Source organism: Meles meles, chromosome 11 (assembly GCF_922984935.1).
Source record: "Meles meles chromosome 11, mMelMel3.1 paternal haplotype, whole genome shotgun sequence".
NCBI classification, from domain to species: Eukaryota; Metazoa; Chordata; class Mammalia; order Carnivora; family Mustelidae; genus Meles; species Meles meles.
Genome location: NC_060076.1, coordinates 92432853 through 92450255, shown reverse-complemented (window position 1 = coordinate 92450255; position 17403 = coordinate 92432853). Strand labels below are relative to the sequence as shown.

The 17403-nt window shown below is 43.3% G+C and overlaps 1 protein-coding gene across 2 annotated transcripts in view; it reads left to right on the top strand.

Moving 5' to 3' along the window:
- Positions 1 to 17403, top strand: part of GLIS3 (GLIS family zinc finger 3) — a 504385-nt gene that overhangs the window by 224993 nt on the left and 261989 nt on the right. The gene's annotated exons all lie outside the window — the stretch shown is intronic.

Here is a 17403-nt window from a genome sequence, read left to right as displayed (position 1 = left end):
TGGCGCCTCTGATGGCATCGGTCCGGGAGAGAGCTGTATAATTTGAACAGATCATGGAGAAATCACTCTAATTGCCTACTGCATTGAGGTAGTAAATCAAAATCAACAGCTGCGTCACGGTCACTTTCCCCGAACTCAGAATTTCAGGAAAAAAATGAATTTCACTAGACCACAGGGTCAGGAACATAGATCTTGGTAAATCAATGGGCATTTAGTTTAAAATTAAGAGTCCATATTGACCATGTGCAATGTCAGTGATTTATTTCCAGGGAGGAGTTTCATAAAAGGCATTTTTAGTTGCCTGATTGCACTTTTCCTTCAAAGATTGGCTTGCTAATTACCATTAGCAAGTAATAGGGGATGACAAAAAAAAAAAAAAAAGGCAAAAAAAAGCCCATTGTGTTCTGCAGGAATGGTGCTGCCAATTGTCTTGACAGGCTCCTGCTGCACTTGTCAAACAGCTGTGCCTGGGAATGAAATTTTGAAACTGGATTCTCACTTAGCCAAGATTAGAACAGGCTTAATTGAAGGTGTCTACAATGAGGGGACAGTAAAAAATTCTTTAGATACAGAATTCATGCATTTCTAAAAAACCTTATACTGACCATCTCTAAGACACTTTACTTTTGTTCTGTCCCTCATTTTTTATTCAGAGAGTTATTATATAAAATCCAACATTTGAATCTCAATTCTGTGCCATTGGCTTGATAAAGGAAAACTGTGTTCATATGGAAAAAATAATGTTATTTTTATAATTGTTTCACTTAAAGGTCTGTTAGATATTTAAGTGTTTAGTTTATATTTACATTTTAATGCAGGGTCGTTCCTCTGCCTAAGGTGTGCATGTTCTCTATGGTCTCTAAAAGTAATCCTCAGGTCTCAAACAGAAAGAAAGATCACTGATGACTTTCTCTCTTTCACTCATTCAACTATTTACTGAGCAACTGTTTCATGCCAGGCACTCTTTTAGGCCCTGGGGACATAGCAGTGAACAGATTAGATGCCAGACTCTCTGTCCTCTTGAGGCTTATGCTCTAGAGGGGGAGATAATAAGTAATGCAGATATCTGGGAGAAGAACATTTCAGGCAGAGAGAACAGCAAGTGCAAAGGCCCTGAGGCAGGAGGGTTAGACTGACGCATTCTAGTACCATCAGTGAATCAAGGGTGACTGGAGTGGAGTAAACAATTTGGAGGCAGAAAGGAAGGTGAGAGGAAAAATTGGAGACTGAATTGTTTAGGGCCTTGTGAGCAGGGAGCCTGATGTGGGACTCGATCCCACCACCCTGGGACCATGACTTGAGCTGAAGGCAGACACTTCGCTGACTGAGCATGCAGGTGTCCTGACTTATGTTTAACATGGTTACTGGGTGCTGTGTGGGGAGCATAGTGAAGTGGAACAAGAAGTAGAAGCAAATAGACCAGACTTGTGTGAGGAGGGTCACTGCAGTAGCGCTCTCTCTGGCCTTCCTGCTTGTGTCCAGTGGTGGGGGCCGGCATTCTGGCTACTGGGCAACAGCTGGACCCGATAGGCTTTCCCAAGAGGCTGGAAATGGAGCGTGGGAGACAGAAGGGTTGGGGTGACTCTAAGGCTTGGCTTGCATATCTGGAAGGATGGGAATTGCCTTTCACTGAGATTGAGGTGATTTGGGGAGGTTTGGGGAGGAAGCAGAAAGTTTGGTTTCCAAGTTGTTCATTTTAAGGAACCTGTGATGAGTCCCAAATGGCAAGTCTGGAGATGAGAAAAGTCTAGACTGGTACAACTTTGAGGTCACCTGTGTACAGATAGCACTTCAGGTTGTGAGATGGGGTGACCAGATTTAAAGTGAAATGAGAAGTAGAGTCATAGAAAAATTGATGTTTGCATTTCTGGGTTCCATGAGGAGTAGGTAAAAAGAGTGGTGAACTCTTCTCTACCAAATACCTTGTATCTCCTTTACTCTCCTTTGTTATGTTGCCCTATCCACCTCCCATGTACCTACAAGAATTTTAAGGAGCCGCTGAAAAAGACAGGTTTGAAGAGTTTGTTCCAAGTGAGACTGCCGTTGGCACAGCTGCGTCTGTGTCTCCAGACCAGAAGAGGGGCCGACAGAAAAATTGGAGGTGATGTTTCAAGACAGCAAGCAGGTTTCTGCCGTCATGGTTTTATGCTTTTGAATTGGCGTTCGCGACGCGATGTGTGTATTTTAGTTCATATAGAACGTAAGAGCCTGTGAGCAGAGACACCCTGAGTTATAGTATTAAGTCAGTTCTGCCCCTGGGGTGCCGTTGAGGTGACCAGGAGTCCGGGAACAGTCCAGATGACTTCTGGGTCAGTGTGTGCTGAAGCAGTGGGTCGTGTGTTTTCTGCCTTTCCAACAGTGAGATGCTGATGCTCTGTCCTTTACTACATTAATTTCTCCGTGAATTGTTGGTATCTTGTGCTCCTGGATGCATCTCCTCGGTTGCTTGGCTGACGTCCACCTCAGGAGCCTGCTCCTTGAATGTCTCTGTCAGTGTTGAGGAAGAGGAGTAGGACATGACTGCCAGCTGGAGGCTCAGGGGTTTGACTCAAGTTCACATCTTAAATGTGTAAGTTCTGTCAAAGGCTCAGGGACTCTGCTCTTGGCCACTGAAGCCCAGTGAGCTGGTGAACATAATTTTCATTTTAAGATGACACAATTACATTTCTTCTTACAACAGAAGCAGCTTCATGAGAAACCTTTTGTGTACCATGTGTTGGGCTTGTTTACTGTGAATTATGATAGCTGGGGAACAAAACCTTACACTTTAGCTTCTGGAAAATTTTATGACGTCCATGTTGATGGCAATAAAACTTCACTGGCTCCAGCGGGAGGCCTCTTTTTTTTTTACTGAACTGTTAGGTCATGTCTACATCCAGAGAAGGGATAGGGACTTTTCCCCTCTCTTTACATTTAATTTGGCCTCTTGTTACCTCCCATCTCCCCTCCATCTTTCTGGCACACACTCATTTCCTTCCTTTTCTTCTTTCTCTGGAGAGCTGTCGAGGGTAACTGCAAAGAGCAAATGGAACTTGGAGCAGTGCTTGAAAGCTGTGTGTGTGTGTGTGTGTGTGTGTGTGTGTGTGTGTTTCCATCCAGTGACGGTGGAAGAAAGCATGTTCAGTGCTTGAATATTGGAGTCTGTGCCTTGTGGAGCTTCTGTCTGCTAGAGGGGCTGTAGCCAACTGCCCCGCCCTGCTAGTCAGCACAGGGCCTCACATCTTCGCACTATGGACGCTTGGGAGTGGGGGATTCTTTGGGGCTGAGGGGCTCTCTGGGGTCTCTACCCACCAGATGCCAGTAGCATCCTCCCTCCACTCCTAATGGTGACAGAATGTCTCCAGGCATTTGCTCTGTGTCTCTTGGGAGGGCAAAGATAACCACTGGGTTTAGGGGAAAGTGGATTTCTCAGCCTTATCTGTGCAGATACAGGAGAGTTATTTTGAGATTACAGCCAGTGCCTGAAACATAATTACTTGGCTTTAAAACATACACACACACACACACACACACACACACACACACACACACCAAAACAAAACAAGACAAAAACAAAAGCATGTCACTGGGCATTGCCAAGTGAGAGCTTGTACGAGCCTCTTCCTCTTCCCTGGCCTCATCAAGGACCCTGGCCGTGACCTGGGCAACTCTAGGCGACTGGTTGATGAAGAAGAAGCAATCCTTTATGTGTCCAAAATTATAGTAGGAAGGGCTGTAAATGTCTCCAGTTCCCCTGCTGATACTGGGATTTCCTTTTGTAGAAATTGTGATATAAATGGAGGGTTGGTTCCTGGTCCTAGAAAAATGGTTGTATCTAGAATTTATCCTCTTCTGATGGGAAAGCATCTAAAGTAGATAGGGTGTGATCTTCTAAGCCAAAGATCTTCTAAGCCTTAGGTGAAAATAATCCCTTCAATGTTTAACTTCTTAACAACTTCAGTACTCCTAGTGAAACCACACTGTGCTGAAATACATGGAAATTTAGAGGTTCACATTTGCAGGTCACTATGTCTGCCCTTGGATGCTCTACCTCTTGATTTTAGGAAGGAAAATCATTTCACTCTTCTATTTAGAATAAATCATAGAAAGGGTGCACCGTTGGTACCCAAGATGGTACTAGATACGATGACTCATCAACAAGAAAGGGAGTTCTCTTCCCATCATGACCGAGCTTTGATAAGAAAAGCCAAAAGAAGCTTGGGATTTGTAGATCTGTGTCAAGCCAACAGTGCTTATATGATTAAACTTTTTTTGAAATCAGCTAATTAGAAGCAGTTTAAAAACAAACAGCTTTCTGGATCTTCATCAGGAAGACAGTAGGTATAATTATCAGTAGTTTCAGTATTACTCTGGAAGAATATGAACACAAGACACCAGTTGCTTAACCAACTTGTTCCACTCAGGAGACAATTTTTGAGTCAACACTTGGTTTGGTGATATTTTATACAGAAGGCCTAGTGGCGGTGATAATAGGATGATGACAAATGAAAGCAGCCTTTTGTGGTTTGTGCAGAATAAGAAAAAGCCCACTATGTTCATGACAGAATAAAATTAAGTAGGAACAGCTGTATTTGAATATTTTACTTTTGGACCCTAAAAGAAAAAGAGTTTTCGTTGTTTGAGACAGACGGTAGGGAAGCTGAACTCTATCCCAGAAGATCGTGTCTTCTGTTTGCTAAGTCAGGGCTATTTACAAAGCCCTGTCCCATGCATAATCTCACTGGATTCTCATTGTGATCCTTGGAGGTAGAAAAGGTGATTGTGGTTTTCATTTCCATTTAAAAATGAGGGAACAACTCACCTGACTTTATCTAAGGTTACACGGCCAGTAAGTACTAGATGGCGAGGACCCAAGTCTGTTGGCCCCCAGGCCAGAGCTTTTTTCCATTCCACCACAGCCTTCTACGGTGTTGCTGTGAGTTACGTCTGCTCCATTCCATACTCTGCTATTTCTTAGGGCCCCAAATCCTAGTTCTGTCTCACACAGCTGCCACATTGCACAAGTCCGGGGACACCATTCATTTTGCCTGCCCTGGGTCTTGTACAGCTCAAGGTCCCTGGAGGGCTGCAGGCACACGGGCCATAGAGAATGCCATCCAGTGGGCAGGTTCTGTTTGCGTGAGCAAAAGCTGCGCAGTGATACCCTGGGTGAGTAAAGTGGGAGCTTTTCAGGAATCAAGAGTCTTGCATCCCCGCCCCCACAGTACTACACCATTCAAGCACCATAAAACTCTGTAATTCTACTTGTGAAAATGGCCACGGGAATCCTGCAAAATTAGAAGAAAGACACACCATTGGTTTTATTCCTTTGGTTAAAATCAACTAATTAGACACAGGATCATTTCATCTTTTAGTTAAGATGATCTAATTTTGTCTTTTGAATTTGGTTATTCTGGAAAAAGCATGTTTTCACTTAATACGAAACTACGTATCTCTGGTCCATATTATCAAGAGGTATTGGAAGTGAGCTTTAAAAAAAAACTTGTTTTTCCTAATTAGTCAGGTGCCTTTTATCCTACTTCATTGTAGACATCCTTTAAAATATATATACTGATACAGTCTCCCATTTTCTGGAAGCTTTTTGTCCCCATTTCATGAATAATCAGTTTTGAGGGACCATAATGCAGGCAAGAGGATAAGTGTGTGAGTGGGAGAATGTGTGGTCTCACAGGTCAGTCCTGGCAGGGAGCGAGACCAGTTAAGATGTGGGAACTGGCTTGCCAGGGCAAACCTCATACACTTACCCTACCTCACTTGTTCTGGTTTCTCTTGTAAGGGTGCTGATGTCTGTTACTAATGTATAACAGAGGGGTGACTAAGTAAGAGTAAGAATGCCACAATCTTCCCTTTCTCTACCATTTTGCACCTTCTTAACACATTCCTCTGTGATATGCGTTACAAAATTCAGTACGGAAGGCAGAAGGGGCAGGTCTGTTGTTTCTACTTTACAGACAGGAAACTGAGGCTCAGAACAATTAGAGGAGAGAATTGCCCTAGTTAATCAATTACACAACAGAGTCTTCTTTCTATTATGCTATAAATCTTACCATTTTTAACCCAGAATGGTATTAGGGCTTAGAGGGTGAGAACCCATGTTAAGCAATTTAAATTCTTTGTGGGATGAGGTGAGATGAAATGCAAACAACATTTTTTAAAACCCAAAGTCACATATTTCTGATTATACTGAATAGGTAACTTATGTGTCCTGCAAAACAGAAACCGATAGAAATTAGGTCTGGAAGGGGCACGGAGAGACAGGCTTCCTCTCTGAGTAGGGCTTTGTTACGGCTTGAATCGTGTCCCCAAAACGATAGGCCTCTGTCATCATCCCCAGTGCTCAGAACATCACCTCGTTTGGAAATGGGGTCTTCCCCATTTCCTTCCCCCATGACCTTCCAATGAGGTCATCAGGTTAAAATGAGGTCATCGGGGTGGGCCCTAACCCAGTGTGACTGGGATCCCTGTGAAAAGGGAAAAGTCAGACACAAAGGCAGACGTGCACGAAGAAGAAGAGGTGAGGAGACGGGGAGGACTGTGTGGAGTCGGAGGCAGAGAGTGGAGGTCCAGTGAACCACCGGGAGCCCAGACAGAGCCCAAAACTGGCCCCCCTCGCAGGTCCTGGAAGGAACCAAGCCTGCCCACATCCTGATTTCAGACTTTCAGCTTCCAGAACTGTAGGATACTGAATTTTTGTCATTTTAAGCCACACACTTAGTAGGACTTTGTTCCAGCAGCCAGAGGAACGAATAGAGACCACCCCCCAACCCCACCCCTACCGCCCAGTGCCTGACTCCAGCAGGGGGGATAGGAGCGCTATAGCTGCTGCTTTGCCTTCTTGGATCCTGACAACAGTGAGCCCTGCTGCGGGATTCTGCACTTGATCTCCAAGCACTGGGGAGCCTTGGGATTATGTTAAGAGGAGAAGGAGCTGACCACACCTGTGTTTTATTTTTTATTTTTATTTTTATTTTTTAAGATTTTATTTATTTATTTGACAGACAGAGATCACAAGTAGACAGAGAGGCAGGCAGAGAGAGAGAGAGGAGAAAGCTGGCTCCCTGCTGAGCAGAGAACCCGATGCGGGGCTCGATCCCAGGACCCCGAGATCATGACCTGAGCCGAAGGCAGAGGCTTTAACCTACTGAGCCACCCAGGCGCCCCCACACCTGTGTTTTAAATGCTCACTTTTGTTGCTATATGGAGAATGGATTAGGAAGCATGGTGGGAGCAAGAACATGGACCAGTAAGGAGGGGTTTATACTGGTCCAGTTTTATACTAGAGAGACAGTGAGGTCACAGCCTAGATGAGAAGGTGCTGAGTTCAATCCTCATTCCTAAGGTTTCTTCAATGTTCATCAGTCTGGCCTCAGCTCTACATGTCTCTCTCAGCCTGTGGGCCAGAGCAGGGTAGAGCAGATGTCTCCCGGGGACACATCCTGGTCTGTCATGCATCAGGGGTCCGACAGCTTGGACTGTGTATCTGAGCCCATCTCACAGGAGCTCGGGGATTATCACACTCTGCCCCGGACAGAGACATCCCTCGCTTTGTGCTCGGCACGCGCGTTCGTGTCCCGTCTCTCGGCAGTGCGTGAGCGCGAACTTGGAAAGACGAATGAGTAAGCTTCGAAGGGAAATTGAATCACTCTCTGTACTTGAATTAAGATCCCTGTAATTTTATGTCTCAGTGCTTATCATTGTCTCTTACTATAAAGAGAAAGTAAAAAGGTGAAGAAGTATGATGTTACAGCAAGGGATAGGACGGAACATTTCAGTAAGTTCGAAATTAGATTAAGTTTAGAGACATCCTGATAGTTTTAAGGCAAAGTTATAGTATATACAATTGGACGAAAGAAATGCTGCAGAGACCTTAGTTCACATCCAATTAATCTCTCGGGGTAATTTGTTTACTGGCTTCTGCTGCCAAACCTATGAGTTGCTTTCTTCAGGGGTGAGGGTTAGTTGATGAAGCGATTTATTATGTTTCTGTTACACGGCATATCGATCTTGCTCACGGAAAATGTTAACGGTATCCCTGGTATATCATTCATCTTCTGCTGCCCCCATTCATTATTCCCATCCCCCATGAGTAATTCTTGTATCACAGAGGGACATCTCATTAGGGATATTCCAAGGTCAGTGAATGGCATGGCTCTGTGTGGTGCTGCAGGCTTTTTAAAAGGCAGTCAGTACTCACAATTGCAAGAAGGAATTAGCATGTAAGTAAGAAAGTGTTACAAAGTCTTGAAAATGGATCCTGCTTCCTTAGCTTCAGTGAGAAATCAAATTCTGAGAGACCGAAATTTGTTTTTATTTTCATATCTCTCCACCACACAGGCTCTTTCTTCTTTAATCATCCCGTGCCCTGCTGTGTAGCAGAATGTGTGGGCTTCTCAGTGTGATACTGAGACCCTGTTTTAAAAAGTTATGAACTTTTTCTTATATGCATAAAATTGTAAGAATAATATAGCAAACATCCAGGTAGATCAGTGGGACAGAATAGAGCCCAGAAATGACCCACAAATATACGGAAATTTAATTTTTCAGACTTGTGTGTGTGTGTGTGTGTACGTGTGTGTGTGTGTGTGTGTGTGTACGTGTGTGCACTTGCACCTTAACTGAGTGATGGGCCTTCTTGCTACTTTGGGGGCTGATGCAAATCCATCACCACTGGGTTCTTAGGACATGATCCCAATAAACTATCCATGTTGATCACAGTCAGGATAGAATGAAGAGAATATCATCAACATTGAGCAAAATGCTTCACATAGTACAACAGGATAGCACACACCCATGGTTGCTTCTCTTCTAAAATATTTTATCCTGGAAAAACATTTGCTCAGTGTGCAATGCTGGTAGAGTCTGTTAATCTGGCTTTGGGTTATGCACTAATTTCTGAAGTTTTCTGTCATAAGTACGAGAAGAGGAAGGAGGTGGAGGTGGTCCTGGGAGAAGCCACCTTCCTCTACCTACCTGCCTTCTCACTGAAGGGCGCCCAGGTGACCTCCAAGAGCAAGTAAAGGAAGCATCCTGTGAGCCCACGCTTCTGCCGTCAGCTGAGCCCCAAAGCCCAGAATTTCATGTAGGCCCGTGTTTCTGTCTCATTCTTCTTACAAGGTTGACGTCCTGTTGGTGTTACAAGTCTTGACGCAAGCAGAGGCTCACTCATACCTTTTCACTCTTAACCCGAGAAGACTCTTTTCCTTCTCTCTCTCTCTTTTTAAGTAGGCTTGACACCCAGTATGAAGCCTGGCACTGCTTGAACTCACAACCCTGAAAACAAGACCTGCGCTGAGATCAAAAGTTGGACACTTAACTGACTGAGCCACCGAGGCGCCCCCCCTTTTGTTTCTTAATTTATAGTAGGCGGAACCCTGGTCCCTAGTGGCTCTCGGTGGCAGGAAATTGTAAGAGCGATGCTCCTGCCCCAGCACATTGGAGATGAGCTCTTCTCCAGACCTGTGGGTCCCTCTGCGAAGAAAGATTTCTGCAAACAAAACCCCCTCCATGGAGGGATGAGTGACTTCTTTCTAGCTGACGCCACCCTTTGTCTCCTCTCCTCGGTCAGTTTATAACCTGCCTTGTCATCGCTGCATCTCTGCCTCCCCCTGCACCCCCGGCCTTGTGGAGAGGGTCGATCGTGGCTCTGCTAACTCCTAAACCGGGGAGGGAGAAGTCCCTGCGGCCAGCAGCTGCGGAGTACAGACCCTACTCTGTGATTTTGATCATTTATTTATTTTTATTTTTTACAAAAGTGCTAGAAATTCTCTGACTAATCGGGGTTTTTTCTGGTTTAGTGTTTTTCTTTTCTTAAGAGCCCCTTCTCACCTTCCTCCCACCCCAATTGTTTAAACTTCAGGCCCCACAAAACCTGGACGTGACCCTGGCTAAGTTATAGAGTGAACTAGGAGTGCCCTTTTCTAAGCAAATTTTGTTTTCTGGCGAGTTAATGATTACCGTAAAAAACAGATTTTATTTTTTAGAGCAATTTTAGGTCCACAGAAAAATGGAATGCAAAGTACAAAGAGTTCTTAAAAACCTCCAGCTCTCCACACACACAATCTGCCGCCTTATCAACACCCAGCACCGGGAGTAGTGCATTTGTTAGATGAGGTGAGCCTACGCGGACACATTGTAATCACCTAAATTCATAGTGTGCGTTAGGGTACCCTCCTGGTGTTGGGCACACTATGGATTTGGACACATGTATAATGACATGTTTCCACCCGTATAGTGTCATCCAATGTCGTTTCACTGCCCTAAGCAGCCTGTGCTCTCTTTATCCCTCCCTCCTCCAAACCCCTGGCAAGTACTCATGCTCTTGTCTCCATAGTTTTGCCTTGTCGAGAGGGCCGTAGAGGTGGAATCATACAGAACACAGCCCTTCGGACTGGCTTCTTTCCTTTAGTAAAATGCCCTTAGGGTCCCTCTATGATAGCTTCCTCCATGCTCCCGCCTTCCCTCCTTCCCTGCTTCCCTCTTTCCTTCCTTCTTTTCCTCCTTTTCCTTTTCTTTGAAGATCTTATTTTATTATTTTTTTCCTTTGAAGATTTTAAAAACAACACTGTTCTTAAACCCATGGAAGCATGAGAGAGAGGACTGGAATGGAGCGAGGTCAGAATTCATACTTGGGTAATTCAGTACAAAACAAAACATATTTATGCTAGGTTGGGCATTGTGTCTCAGTATCTACCCTTCTGCTTTTTTTAGTGGCTACAGTTTAACCTCTGTGTTGTTCCTACAGGGACAAGTGGCCTTTGTATCTACATACACTTGGGTATAAATCTCAGTTATGCCACGTGCTGGCAGGATGACTCATTATATTCATGTATAAAATGAAGACGGTCCTGTGACATCTGAAAGAGATAATACGTTAAAGCCCCCAGCACTTAATACAGAATCTATGAACAATGGATTTCTCTCACCTGAGTAATGCTTGAATTTTTCTACAGCCCACAGCAGGCATTTTCCCCCTCAACTTTGGCCAATTTATAATATCTAGGCAATATTTTCCCTTTTTTTAAAAACTTTTTGAGACCCTTCACCCATTTTTTCCACCCCACCTCTAGCCACTGGCTGTCACAAGACTATTCTCTGTATCCAGGAGCCCAAGAACTTGTTTCGTTGTTGTTCTTTCTGTTTTTAAAAGATTGTACACGCGAGAGAGATCATAGAGGATTTGTCGTTCTTTGTCTGACTTATTTCACTCAGTATAATGCCCTCAAGGTCAGTCTATGTTGTTGTAAATGGGAATTTTTCATACTTCTGTTATGGCTAACAGTCCAACGCATGCGTGTGTGTATTTCTTATCCTTTCATCCACTGATGGGCATTTAGGTTGTTTCCATGTCTTGGTTATTAAAATTAATGTTGCAATGAACATGGGGACTCATGTATTTTTTTTTGAGTTAGGGTTTTCATTTTCTTCAGGTAAGTACCCAGAAGCAGAATTGCTGGATTATCTGGTAATTCTGTTTTTAATTTTTTGTGAAACTTCTACACTGTTCTCCACAGTGGATGCATACTTACACTCTTGCCAACTGTGCACAAGGATTCCCTTTTCTCCACATCCTCACCAAGATTTGGTATTTCTTGTCTTTTTGATTCTAGCCATTCTGACAGGTGTCAGAGGTCAGAGGTCACATGTCACTGTGGTTTTGACTGCATTTCCCTGATAAAGAGTGATGTTGAGCATCTTGTCATGTGCCTGTTGGCCATCTGTGTGTCTTCTTTGGAGAAACATCTATTCAGATCTTCTGCCCAGTGTTTAACTGGATTGTTGTGGAGCTTTTTCTGCTGTTGAGTTGTGTGCATTCCTTGTACATTTTGGATATTAACTCCTTATTGGATGGATCATTTTCAGATGTCTTCTCCCAATCAGTAGGTTGCTTTTTTATCTTGTGGATGGTTTCCTTTGTTGTGCAAAAGCTTCTTCTTCTCTCTCTCTCACTAGTTTGGTACAGTCCGCTTGTTTATTTTTGGTTCTGTTGCTTTTGCTTTTGATGTCAGATTGAAAAAAAAATCATCTGTAAGACCTGTGTCAGGAAGCTTATGTAAGTTATCTGCCAGGGGAATTATAGTTTCAGGTTTCATGTTCATCTTTAGTTTTTGATTTAGTCCTTCAGCCACTAGATGGATTTAAGTACGTTAAGTAAGGGCTCTCACCCCACCCCATACCCCTTAACCCTGCTTTTTAAAAATTATAAATGGTGACCAAATTAAAGAAAGGGCCATTAAGGACTTAGAGTTCTGGAGTTATTCATAGGAGGAATGTGCGATTTTTGTTTTTGGTATGCGTTAACAATACAAATGACCTTTGAGTTGGAACTATTCCTGGACTAGGTGTAGGAGTGATTCAGTCTATGTCTTTGTAACACAACCGGTCGGCAAAAAAGAACCAAACACCCATATTTACCTTAGTCTAAATAGAATCAATTAACAACAAGTCATCTGGTTATTTTAGCACTAGGTAGAAACATAGATTTTAAGTCATTTATAGTGATTCAGAGAAGTTTTTATTTTTAATTGTCTATTTAATACTTTGGTGAACAACTTATCTTTATTCTTTTTCCTTGTTTTCCCTTAAAAATATATTTCTCTTTTTGGTTTGCATTCAGATGCTGCATTGGTTTGACAAAAATCAGCAATGAGGACTTTTTTTTTTTCTTTAAGTTTGGGTTATCAGGTGTATAGAAAATACAGCAAAGGGCAAAGAACCCAGATTTGGGGTAAAATCCAGGTGGTTTTGATCCCTTGCCCTATCTCTTGCTGGCTCTGGAATCCGGAAAATGACTTAACTCTTCTGAGCTTCAGTTTCCTAACCTATAAAAAGTAAGATAATAATATGTACCTTATGAGCTTGTTGGCAGGGTCAAGAGAAGTCCACTTGGCCCTTGAACAACGTGGGTTTGAACTGGACGGCGCCACCGATGTGCCCTGTTGAGAGTCCAGCACCGCGAATGGGTATATGATCTTCTCAACACCATTTCCTTTCCGGAGCTCACCTTATTGTAAGAATACATGATAAATACAGTATTAACATAAGTACAATATTGATACAATCTGTATTATGTTATTCGTATGGCTTCGGAATAACAGTAGGCTATTGGTAAAGTTGTAGGGGAGTCAGAAATGATACGTGGATATTCAACCGTGTGGGGCTGGCGCCTCGAGCTCCCAGGTTGCTCAAGAGTCAACGGTAATGGACAACTCCAATGCCAGCCAGTCCATAGAAACCTGTCTCTTAAGCATGAGTTTTTGGTGTCATGAGATGGCACCGGTTATAAGGTTTGCGTCCAGGGAATATCTTGTCTAGAGGGTGTGTGCATTTAAACTTGGACAGATACTGGTAGAGTTCACCTCCATGGGCACTTGTCTGCACTGTCACTGACATCCGTGGGAGTGCCAGTTGCTTCCATACCTCAGGAACACAGTATTTGCTAATTTGGTAGATGAAAAATGTTCATCTTTTTAGGAACCCAGTGACTCATTTGATTTTCTCCTTTGTTCCTCAGCTCATTTGTGTTTCTTCCCCATCTCTTTCTGTCCATTTTCTGGTGTTTTGGGTTGAGATTTTAGGTTGCTTCAAGTCTTTTATTAGGGAGCATCCCCTGAAAAGGTGATCTAGAAGGACCAAAAGTTGAGACGTTGACAGGAAATTCAACTCAAACAGGATGAGAAAAGCAATGAATCACTCCCAAGAATTAGTCAGTAGCAAAACACTGATTCAACACACAGTTGACCTAAAATTGCTAGGTTTTTGGAATGGGATTTTTATGAGGTAAGGCCTTGGGGATATTGATGAATTGATAAGGCCTCTGGTCAACTCATCCTGTTGTGACCAATGAATATGTCTTTGACCTCAAATGGCCTAAAGTTCAGCTGCAGGCTGTTGAGCATTAGCAAGGCCACTACACCCGCTGCAGTCCAGAGGAGTTGTAGGTGGAGGGGTCAACCTCACCACTGGGTTCAGAGGGAAGTAGAAGTTACCTTGGCCTCCTGTAAGCTTCCTCAAGACCAATATCCTGATTATTTACAATCCCTCTTGGTACCATAGAAGGGCAAGCCCATGATAAGCATTTGTTCTTTGTCCATTTAAAACTTGCTGTAAATTAAGTGACTTTGGATTTAGGGCCAAAACCCTGAGTTCTTTTTTGTATCTTTAGGCCGCTCTTGTGTTCTGACTGGGCCTGGAAAACCCCTGCCTGGCCTACAGAGGGAACACTGCGTCGGCCCTCCCCTGCCCTCCACATGCCTTTGTCCTCCCTTTTTGCGCACTTTGCAAGAACTGTCCCTGCTCACTGAAAACAGGAGGGTCAAGGTCATTGACTCTTTTCTGTATTTTTCCAGCAGGAACATTTATTCATTGTTTTAACACTTTCTTCGGCAGCACAGCCTAGTGATTAAGTGCCAGGGCTCTGGAACCACACTGCCTGGGTTTAAACCGTGATTCTGCCACGCAGCACATTGCTTACGTACTCCGTGGCTCAGTTTTGTCATCTGTAAATGAGGATAATTAAATATACATACGTACATATGTACATATGTGGGAGTGGGTGTGTGTCGCTTAACCAAATGCCTATCTTTTAGGAAGTAGCCTGTATGCCTCTTACTGTTAATGACACATTTTTTTAAAATTTCAGACACTCTAAGTAGAAAAAATGCTTACTGTGTGCAATTCTTGCAAACATTTCACGCATATTCCCTTCACGCCCAATAACTCCATAGATAGGATCATTCCCTTTTCATGACGGGGAGCTGAGGTGCAGAGAGGTTAAATACTCTGTTCAAGGAACTTAGCTGCGCCAGAAAATGGCCAGGTGGGGATTTGAAGTCAGCCTCCGGAGCCGGCAGTTAGACCCACCGTGCTGCGCGTGAACCTTCTCTCGGCGGAAAGTACAGCCCAGTGACTCTCACTTGCCGCAGGAGTAGCAATGGCGGTCCCAGCCCCAGCAGTTCCGGCCGGAACCCAGGTGTCATGCCCACCGCTTCCCCTGCCTTACCAGGGAGATGCTCCCCCGATCCTGCAGAGGAGGAAGCCGAGGGACACAGCAGCTACGGCAACCGTCACGTGACTGAGCCATAGTCTGAGCCTGAATGTGCCTGACTCCAGCATCCTTGGCCTTGAAACCATTCCGAATGCCTCCTGCCTGAGGTCTATGTCTTAGGCCAGGTGACGGGCGCGGGGGTGTCAGACAGGATGGCAGTGTGGCTTCAGTGGACTTGGAAGCTGTCTCCTTTTCTTCTGCTCTTAGGTCTCCTCACTCGAGTGTACAGAGTTTTTTGTTTTGTTTTTTTTTAAGTCCCAAAGAAGGCTGAAATACAAATTCTCTAGGACACACCGTAGGAACTGTAATAAAGTCTTGTTTTCTTTGTTTCCATTGAGTGTGAGTCCTTGTAATCCTCAGTATGAATGAATGTGAGGGGTTTTCTTAAACTCAGATATTGAGTAAGAAAGGACCACAGTTTTAGGTCTGGTAGGGGTTGTAGGCAAGAAACCAGCAATAAGAAGTGTAGTGTTTTCTAGAAGAGGGTGAGGGTGCTGGGCTTCTGTAGGAGGGAGAAGGCAGTGCAGATCATCTGTACCACAGCTTTGCCCCATAGGTGTTTCTGGAAGAAGCACACTGACCACGATGGGGTGGGAATGGGAAGGATGTATCCTTTGGCCCCTGGTAGCCCAGACAGGACAGCTCTCACTGACACAGGACACACGAGACCAAATGAAGAACAACGTTCTTGGACCTAACACCCCTTAATCCAAGAACATGATGCATAAGGGGACGTGTCACTTTGTCTGACTAAGAAGTCCTCTTCTTTTTGATCACAAGGAGGTATGAATTTTTCCCTCTTCACCACCTTATTAGTGAAGACACCTGACATTTAATTTTGCATTTTTAACATTTTTATATTTCGGCAATGTTCTTCTTCAGTAATTCCCCAGCAATTTTGAAATAGCGATCTGTTTTCCTTTCCCCTTTAGTCATGTGTTGCTTGAATTCTTAAAGCTATGCATGTGAATACATAGTTTTGTATCATCTTGAATATACAAACAGACACCGACACACAGATGTACATATGTTTGTTCCCTCTTAAAATTTCGTGAGGGGAAAAATATACACTATTCAAGATTAGACTTTTCAGGCACTTTCATTTTTAATTTTGAGATAAATATATTAAACTGAGCCGTTTCGTAGGTGATATCTGTCCCCTTTATGTAATAGAGTGACGTATCCCCCCAGAACCAAGTTTTAACTATCACACTGCAGTTGTGAGAGACATGAATATTCAGGTTATTAAGAGAAATGAAAAGCTAGCCCAGACCAAAATCTTTGGGAGCAATCCATAAAAATGAAAGTAAAGCAAACATTTACATTTTGTTTAAAGGAAGTTGTGGGGGATAAGCCTTCCCACCAGCTTTTTTTTTTAACATGGACATACGGAGATAGATGTTTTTGTCACATTCAAGGCATGGGTAACTCCAAAGACTTGCCTATTTCATTTTCTTTCTGAGGACTGAAGTTAGGCCTTTTGGGGTGAGGCCCTTTGGATCAGCAGGCTGCCGTGTGGGATTTGGCGGTGGAATACTCGTACTTTTTGAAAAGGAATGCATTTCTTTTGGCCATGGCTTAAAAAACATATGATTTTATAAATATTGTGAAATTTCATTGTGGGGGTTTTTTTGAGGGTTTTTGTTTTTGCATCATAGTAAAAGGTACTGCAGTTTTCAAAGAACATGATACTAGATCATAAGATCCTTGAGGGAAAGAACAACTCTTATCTATCTCTCTCCTCTCTGCATGGGAAACACACCCTATATAGAGTTGGTCTCAGTAAATATTTACAGAGGCAAATGCAATTCTAAATGCATTCACCATCCGTTACCACTATTCCCCTCCCCTCTGGTGACCACCAGGTGGTTCTCTGTAGTTAAGTCCATGTTTTGTTTGTCTCTGTTTTTCTTTGTTCATTTGTTTTGTTTCTTAAATTCCATATAAGAGTGAAATCATATAGTATTTGTCTTTCACTGATTTATTTCCCTTAGCATTATACACTGTAGCTCCCTCCATGTCATTGCAGATGGCAGGATTTCATTCTTTTTGATGGCTGAGTAATAGTCTGTGACTGACACACACACACACACACACACACACACACACACCATAATTGATAATTGATGATATTAAGCATCTTTTTGTGTGTCTGTTGGCCATCTGGATGTCTCCTTTGCAGAGCCATCACAAACATGTCTGTTCATGTGCTCTGCCTATTTTTTTTTTAAATTGGATTATTTGGGGGGGAGGTGCCTGGGGTAATTGAGTTGTATAAGTTCTTTATATAGTTTTGATATTAACCTCTTATTGGATATGTCACTTGCAAATATCTTCTCCCATTCAGTAGGTTGTCTTTT